Genomic DNA, 8,051 nt, shown 5'->3' on the forward strand with positions numbered 1-8,051 from the left:
ACCTATCCACTTGTTAATTGTTAATGTAAATCCACAAAGTAGAATTATATATGAACTCATCTGATTTATTTTTCTGCACGGTCAGAGACATGGTGTCTTAAGGGAGGTACCATCTGTATGGAGTTCTAAAGCAATGTAACAAGCTCAGACTTCACCAGGAGACCCTTTGTGATGAGAAAATAAGAAAAAAGATCCTGCTGCACAGCATATTGGTTAAATATTTCAATATATAGATCGAGAGAAAGTTTAGATTCTGTGGTTTTGAATTTGTATCACTTTGAAGAATCCGTACATTGGATGGAATCTTATTATGTTCATAGGGCGAAGGGTATGAATCTAATATATAGAATAATAAGAGCTGGAGCTCTCAAGCAGGAGATCTTATAAATTCTGGACAAATGGATGTCCAATATCTTCTTAGAAACCTTCAGCGTTGGAGCATCAACAACTTCTGAAGGCAAACTGTTCCACTGATTAATTGTTCCTACTGTTGGGAATATGTCAGTGAAGACCCAATCATACAGGCCAAGGGTATATAAAGGTTGAATCATGTCAACTAGACCAAACTTTGTTAATCTGACATATTTCATTGCTCATCTAAGCACTTCATCAATCAGTGAATTAGTTAGGCAGAGTCAAAGAGTTGTTGGAATGTACCAATCTTGCCAAACCAACTTCATGGATTGGTTGTCAGGAAATTAATTCTAGGTTGGTTTTATCAAAAAAAAATTTTTTTTTGAGAACTTTTCCATCCATTACTTCTTGTGCAGCACTTCCATTTCTTTTTAGAATGCCTCGGCATCAGTTGGAGGTCAGTCTCTTAAGTTCTCCTTTACTTTACCTTGCTCATCCAAGTATGTCTACCTTAAACTTCCCTCTATGTCCTCCTTTCAGATAATAGCAATGGGGAGCTCAGATAGTTGATGAATGATGAATGATATACTGGTGAATAATTGAAAATGAGTGGGAAATGTATTCTCCCTTCATTACACAGCAAGATCAACAGAATGGCAGGATTCTGATTGCTATCCTGACACTGACAGTTATAGAATTCATACTAATCTCCAGTGATGTTGATCCTCTCCTCTAATCTACATATGCATGAATACGATGCAGGCTTAGTTATTCCAGTTATTACATGTAATCAAATTAAGATAGAGCATATTTAAAAGCAATACCTCTATGCATTATATTGATATTTAACTTTATGCAATATCCTTCCTCAATATAAAAACTCTCTCAGAAATGGCTGTCTCTTGAAATGCTTGAAAAGCAACTCTCAGTAACGCAGACTTCTCTTCTTTCATTGCAAAAATTCAACTAGCTCAAATGTCATTATTTTTATTTTTTATAAAGTTTTCTTAATTTTCTACTATTGTATTAAATTAGTGCTTAATAAACATTGTGTTGTCTGGGTTGTTTTGTTTGCTTAACAATACAAATTATATTCCTAATCTTTACTCTCTTTTTTTTCCAGCCATTGATCAAATAAATTCCATGTTTTATGGTATTCTATGTCTTCTTTCTGTTTGATCTTCAAATGATCTGTCCATTTTTGCACAGTCCAATATCTTCTTAATTATCTCTTCATCTAGCGGTATTTCATCATTTTTCCAATGCTGTGCAAATACAATCCTCACTGCTGTTAATACATGCAATATAAAATATACACTTTGTTTATCAATTTTTTCTGGTACTATGCTTAATAAAAAAAAAGTTCAGGTTTAAAACCTAAATAAGAGCTCAAAGACCAAAATATTGAATTATCACAGTGGCCTCAACTGCAAATACAATCTAGATACAAAAATGTATAGCTTTTATAAAGAACAGACAATCTTCGATCAGATATTGTTGAATTCCAATGAAAAATTGATTGAGAAACTATATAATTTTCTATTAAACTTGAAAATGGAAGATGAACAAGTAAAAGAAACAATGATGCCATGGGCAAAAAAACTTCGGATATTGTGATGACTTGGGGCGTGGCACAAAGGCAACACAGTCAGATAATCAATAGGAGTCCCTTTATTACCTCCAACGTTGTCCCCAATGTCCTGGTTACTTTCTGGCTGGAGAAAAACTCTCCCAGGAATAGCCTTTGGCTGCAGAGAATCAAGTCCAAAACGCGGTCAACAAAAACTGTAACTATAAGTCCAATCAAGGCAAGATGAGGTAATTAGTCCAGCAGGTTAAGAGAAGGAATTCCATACATGAAGGAATGGTAGTCAATTAACCAGGTTGGGAGGATTCCAGGAACACAGATAACCAAAGTCAACACAAAATAAAAACTCACATTCATTCCCAGCAGATGCTACACTCAGCATGCATCTCTTTTAAACTCACTTCCCAGCTGTGCCTAATGAAGGGAATCAGGGCCCTTTCCTCCCCCGTAAGTCATGCAACCCATGTTGCTCTCTTCTCCATTATTCCCTGCGTGCCCTAGGATGAAGAGGAGGTGGGCCTGGGTCTTCCTCTAAATTCCCTCTCCCTTGTTCTATTTCTCCCCTGCTCTGCCCAGTCAGACTTTCCCTTCCCCACTTTCCTCCACAGCCAATGGAGCCATACTCCTACTCCCTGTCAGCTGTTCTTCTTCCTCCTCAGATTCAGACTCCAACAGGGGCATGACAGATATAATATAGAATTAGAGAAATGGCAAAATGTATGGGAAATAAATTATAAATTAACAATGCCAACTTCTTATAAAGAAAATTTAAATAAAATGTTTTCTAGATGGCATTTACCCCCCTGCTAGGTTAGCCAAAATGTTCTAAAATATGTCTAGTAAATGTTAGAAATATAACCAAAAATCTGGCACATATTATCATCTGTGGTAGACTTGTGCTAAAGCAAAAAAAAATTGGGCAAAAAGACACATGTGGCTAGAAAAGATGTCGGAAAATGTCATTATTTTAGATAACTCAGGTTTATATTTATATTCAACCTTTCCTCTAGAAAGATTTGATTCACATCATGTATAACATCTGGACCTTGGAATTGAATTTTTGAAGGCAGTCATGCTTTCCTGTATGTGGATCAGTAATCTAGATTCAGAAACCATAGTTTCTCTGCACACAAACATTAATAAACATATTAATTATTGAAAAAGACATTAACAAAGCCAAAGCAATGGACACCTATTTTAAAACAAATTATAAATAGAAGTAGGGAAGTATGCCCTACATACAGACTAATTTAAGATTAATTTTGAAATGAAAAATGGGGTAAAGAAGAGACTCCAATTTATAGCAGCAACTTCAATGAATGATCAGCTCAGAAACATAACATAAGGAAATTATTTAGTGTGTTTAGTGAAGGGAAGTTTGAAATTTAAGATGTATAAAAACATGATGCTAGATCAGGGGTGGGCAAACTACGGCCCGCGGGCCACATCCGGCCCGTTGGTCTTTTAATCCGCCCGCCGAAGATTGGTACAGAATTAAGGTTTGATGTGAATGATTGAATGATTGCATTCATTTGATTTTGACTTGTAATGACAGGCATTTCAACACCAGGTGGTGGCCCGTCTGTCAAATTTTAAAAGTCAATGCGGCCCCCGAGCCAAAAAGTTTGCCCACCCCTGTGCTAGATATACGGAGATGACAAAGGAAGGAGGTTATTTATTCAGTTTTAGCTACATTTTAGGTTATCAATCTTATAAAGCAAGCTTCAGAAAGCATTTCCAAGTATAGAATGAGCCCAAAATACTTATAAAATACTGACCTAAAATGATTTCTAAAGCCTATTTGAAAAGTTGGAATGTCAGGATGCCAAATCCAATCTGAACATCTGGCTGACTGTGAGATGAACCATTATTGTCATTATTATTATCATCATCATCATCATCATCATCATCACAACAATAACAATAAAAACAACAATAATAATAGTTCCACTGGAAACTATGCCAAAAGTTTGGATTTGAGTGTAGTAACAACTACTGGGAACATCAGGTTGAGAAGGTTCTGAAGAATGAACAAGTCAAGATCTTGTGGGACTTCAGAATTCAGACAGAGAGGCACTTGGCCCACAACACACCTGACATAACAATAGTTGAAAAGAAAAAGGGTTGGTTCATTGACATTGCAATACCTGGTGATGCACGAATTGTAGACATACAGCAAGAGAAAATCACAAAGTATCGGGACTTACAAATTGAAATTGAGTGACTTTGGAAAAAGAAATTGTGTGTTATCCCAATTGTAACTGGAGCCCTTGGAGCAATACCTAAAGGGCTACCTTACTATTTGGAAATTCTGAATATATCAGACTTGAATACCCTGATTCTACAAAAAAAACCCACCCTACTTGGAACAGCTTATATCCTCCAATGCTACCTTAACAGTTCCTAGGTCCTTGGTTCGGACTCGAGCTGTTGAGCTACCAACCAGCCCCAAAGGCTGTGAATCTCACTAAAGATAGGATAATGATAATGATAATGGCAATGGCAATGGCAATAACAATAACAATAACAATAACAATAACAATAACAATAACAATAACAACAATAACAACAATAATGGGAAGACTTGGAAGAAATACCATTTGCCTGCAAGCAAGAACTGGTGGGACTTTAAAATAGATAAAGTAATAGAAAATGAAGACACTAAAGTGCTTTGGGACTTCAGAATTTAAATAGACAAGTATCTGCTATATAACACCCCAGATTTAATAATTGTTGATGAGAGAGACAAAAAAGTCTAGTGGATGTTGCAGTATCTGCAGGCAGCATCATAGAGAAGAAAAAACCGTAGAAGATAACAAAATATAAAAACCTGCAAACAGAAGTAGAACAATTGTGAAAAAGGAAAGCAAAAACAGTATTCATAGTAATAGGTTCCTTGGTACAATCCCAAAGTGTCTGGAGCATTATTGAACACCATTGGCATTGACAAAATCACCATCAGTCAATTGCAAAAGGCAGCTTACAACCTGGTTGGCTAGTCTAGAGAAAAGAAGGACTAGCGGTGACATGATAGCAATCTTCCAATATTTGAGAGGTTGCCACAAAGAAGAGGGAAGTCAACTTATTCTCCAAAGCACCAGAAGGCAGGACAAGAAACAATGGAGGGAAACTAATTAAGGAGAAAAGCAACTTGGAGTTAAGGAGAAACTTCTTAACAGAAAGGACAATTAACCAGAATGGCTTGCCGTCAGAAGTTGTGGATTTTCCATCACCGGAGGTCTTTAAGAAAAGACTGGACAGTCACTTGTCTGAAATGGTATAGGGTATCTACTTGAGCAGGGGGTTGGACTAGAAGACAGGTCCCTTCCAGCTCTATACTGATTGATTGATTGATTTTTGTCTTTGACATCATCAAACAAAAGCATTCCCAGGTCCTTGGGAAGGACTCAACTGGTGTACAAAAATGCCAAATCCAGTATAAAAAAGAGCATCCAGAAGCTTCAGTTGGTGCAAAATGCAGTGGCCCGCATGGTTTTATGCAGACCCCAGTGTGCATATGTGTCACCTCTCCTGCAGGAGCTGCATTGGTTGCCAATTTGCTTCCGGGTGCAATTCAAGGTGCTGGTTATCACCTTTAAAGCCCTTCATGGCTTGGGACCAGGTTATCTGAGGGACCTTCTCTTACCAGTCACATCCACCCAACCCGTCAGAGCGAGGAGGCAGGGAATGTTGTGGGCCCCATACCTGAGGGAGATACACCTGGTGGGACCCAGAAGAAGGGCCTTCTCCATGGTGACTCCCTCTCTCTGGAACATCATCCCCCCAGAGATTAGAATGGCCCCTTCTCTAACGCCCTTCCAGAAGGCACTGAAGAGCTGGTTCTGCCAGCAGAACCAGAGAGGGATGGAGCCCATCAGGTGGTTAGTGTAATCTGCTGTCGTCGGGGCGCGGGGTGGGAGTTGGCTTTTGATTTTTTGTTTTTGTTTTTGTTTTCCCAAATTTTGTTCTATTGCACTTTACTAATTTATTTGATTCTTTTTGTTAGTTTTTATTGTTTTTATTTTTATTTTTATTTGTTTTAAATATGGTTTTATATTGTGTAAGCCGCCTCGAGTCGCCATGGGCGAATAGGTGGCAATATAAATTAAATAAATAAATAAACAAACAAACAAACAAATAAATAACATCTGACTAATGGCTGACTATGCAACCAACCATAAAAAGAGAGAAATATATTTAATAATCTGCCTCCAAATGTTTAGATAAGGAGTTTGCATTTGCTTTGGCTGAGGACAATGAGTGAGTGAGTGAGTTAGAGCAGGGGTCCCCAACCACCAGGCCCCGGACCGGTACCGGTCCGTGGATCATTTTCTACTGGGCCACCGGTTTGCTGGGCGCCGCCATCTTGTTTTGATGAGAAAGTGCTTCCGGGTGAGCTTTTCTGGTTGGAAAGCGGCGTTTGGGTCCTGAAGGAATCCTCGCGCCTTAGTGTCATCGAGGGGGGGGGCAGCTTCGAACGAAGAGCCGTCCCGATGGCGGTGGAGATTAAGAAAGCACAAAAAAGGTACAAAGGAGGAGTTGAAGGTGGCAGGGAGAAGTGGGGGACGGCTGGCTGGCCGGTCGCTCGGCTCGCCTTGCCTTGTCATGCGTGCTGATGCCGGTACCGGGCCGCGGATCATTTTGTGATGCCGGTACCGGGCCGTGGCACAAAAAAGGTTGGGGGCCACTGAGTTAGAGGAACATGCCAATGCCCAAATTCCAAAATATATTTGAGATGTGATAGAGTGAATAGGGGAAAAGTGAGAAAAATATTTCCTAGAAATAACAAAGATGTTAACTATTTCACATATTTTATTTTTGTAGCTGATCACTTCACCATTTTTATTCATTAAATGTTGAACATTACAGTGAGCCCTTAATTAAGAACCTTCTGGTGAATTATTCGGTAAGTTATTCCCATATCATATAATAAATTGTCTTCCATTTCCCATGTTTTCTAGTTTAATTCTTAATAAATATTCACATTCTGAAATCATAGGTGTTGTAATCCACTATCATCATTTGCCAAAATAAAACTTAATCTAAATTAATGATCATGTAATCGTGTAATTAACCATTTACAGTATGTTGTAATGCTAGAAATGTTGTCACTAGCATATAAAACAGTACATTATATTATTATTTTGAGAATACAATGTCATGCCATAACTATCATATTCCTAATGCTATGCAGCAGAGGTGGTATTCAGCAGGTTCTGACCAGTTCTGGAGAACCAGTAGCAGAAATTTTGAGTAGTTCAGACAAACGGCAACTACCACCTCTGACTGGCCCCGCCCCCATCTATTCTCTGCCTCCCGAGTCCCACCTTGCACAGGAGAACAGAACTGGAAAGCAGGTTAATGGGGTAGGGAAAGAATGGGATTTTGCAATACCCTTCCCCTGGAGTGGGGTGGGAATGGAGATTTTAAAGTATCCTTCCTCTGCCATGCCCACCAAGCCACACTCACAGAACCAATAATAAAAAAAATTTGAAACCCATCACTGCTATGCAGTATTCTTCTATCTTTATTGAACATATAAGTTAGCCTGGTATGGAATGTGGAAGAGAATAAGGATTGTTCTCATAGATGTCATTTAGGCTCAGCAATGAAAAACTTCTAAGAAGTAAGAATAAAAGATAGGTCTCTGTGGACAAGACAATTCTCAGAACCGAAGATGTTTCCCAGAATAACAGATGGTTCTCTTGTCCACTGGATAAGGTGAAGTCAATTGGAAAAGCACCTTGAGAAGATCATCAAACCAACAGAAGACTCCACAATTGCTGTAACAATGGTACCTAATCCCCACAACCAGTTGTTAGATTTATTTATTTATTTTTATGCCAGAGCCTAAATTATTTTTAACTGCAGCCTCTTACTGGTTTGCATTTCTGTATTTGGTTTAGATGTCACTACTGTATTGAGAACTACATATATATCAAATTTGTTCAGAAAGTGAGATATCTAGGACCTACCAGTCCAAGTTAATCAAAAGCATCATTAATCATTGACACTATCCATATCTCAATATTAACAGCATATCAGAACTTCCATCCACAAAGTAAGCTATAGGGAAAGACTTGGGGGCGAAGTGTGTAAAAAAAAAACT

The sequence above is a fragment of the Notechis scutatus genome, chromosome 4 (assembly GCF_049901735.1).
Source record: "Notechis scutatus isolate UNSWTSFEM ecotype Mainland chromosome 4, rNotScu1.2, whole genome shotgun sequence".
Taxonomy (NCBI): domain Eukaryota; kingdom Metazoa; phylum Chordata; class Lepidosauria; order Squamata; family Elapidae; genus Notechis; species Notechis scutatus.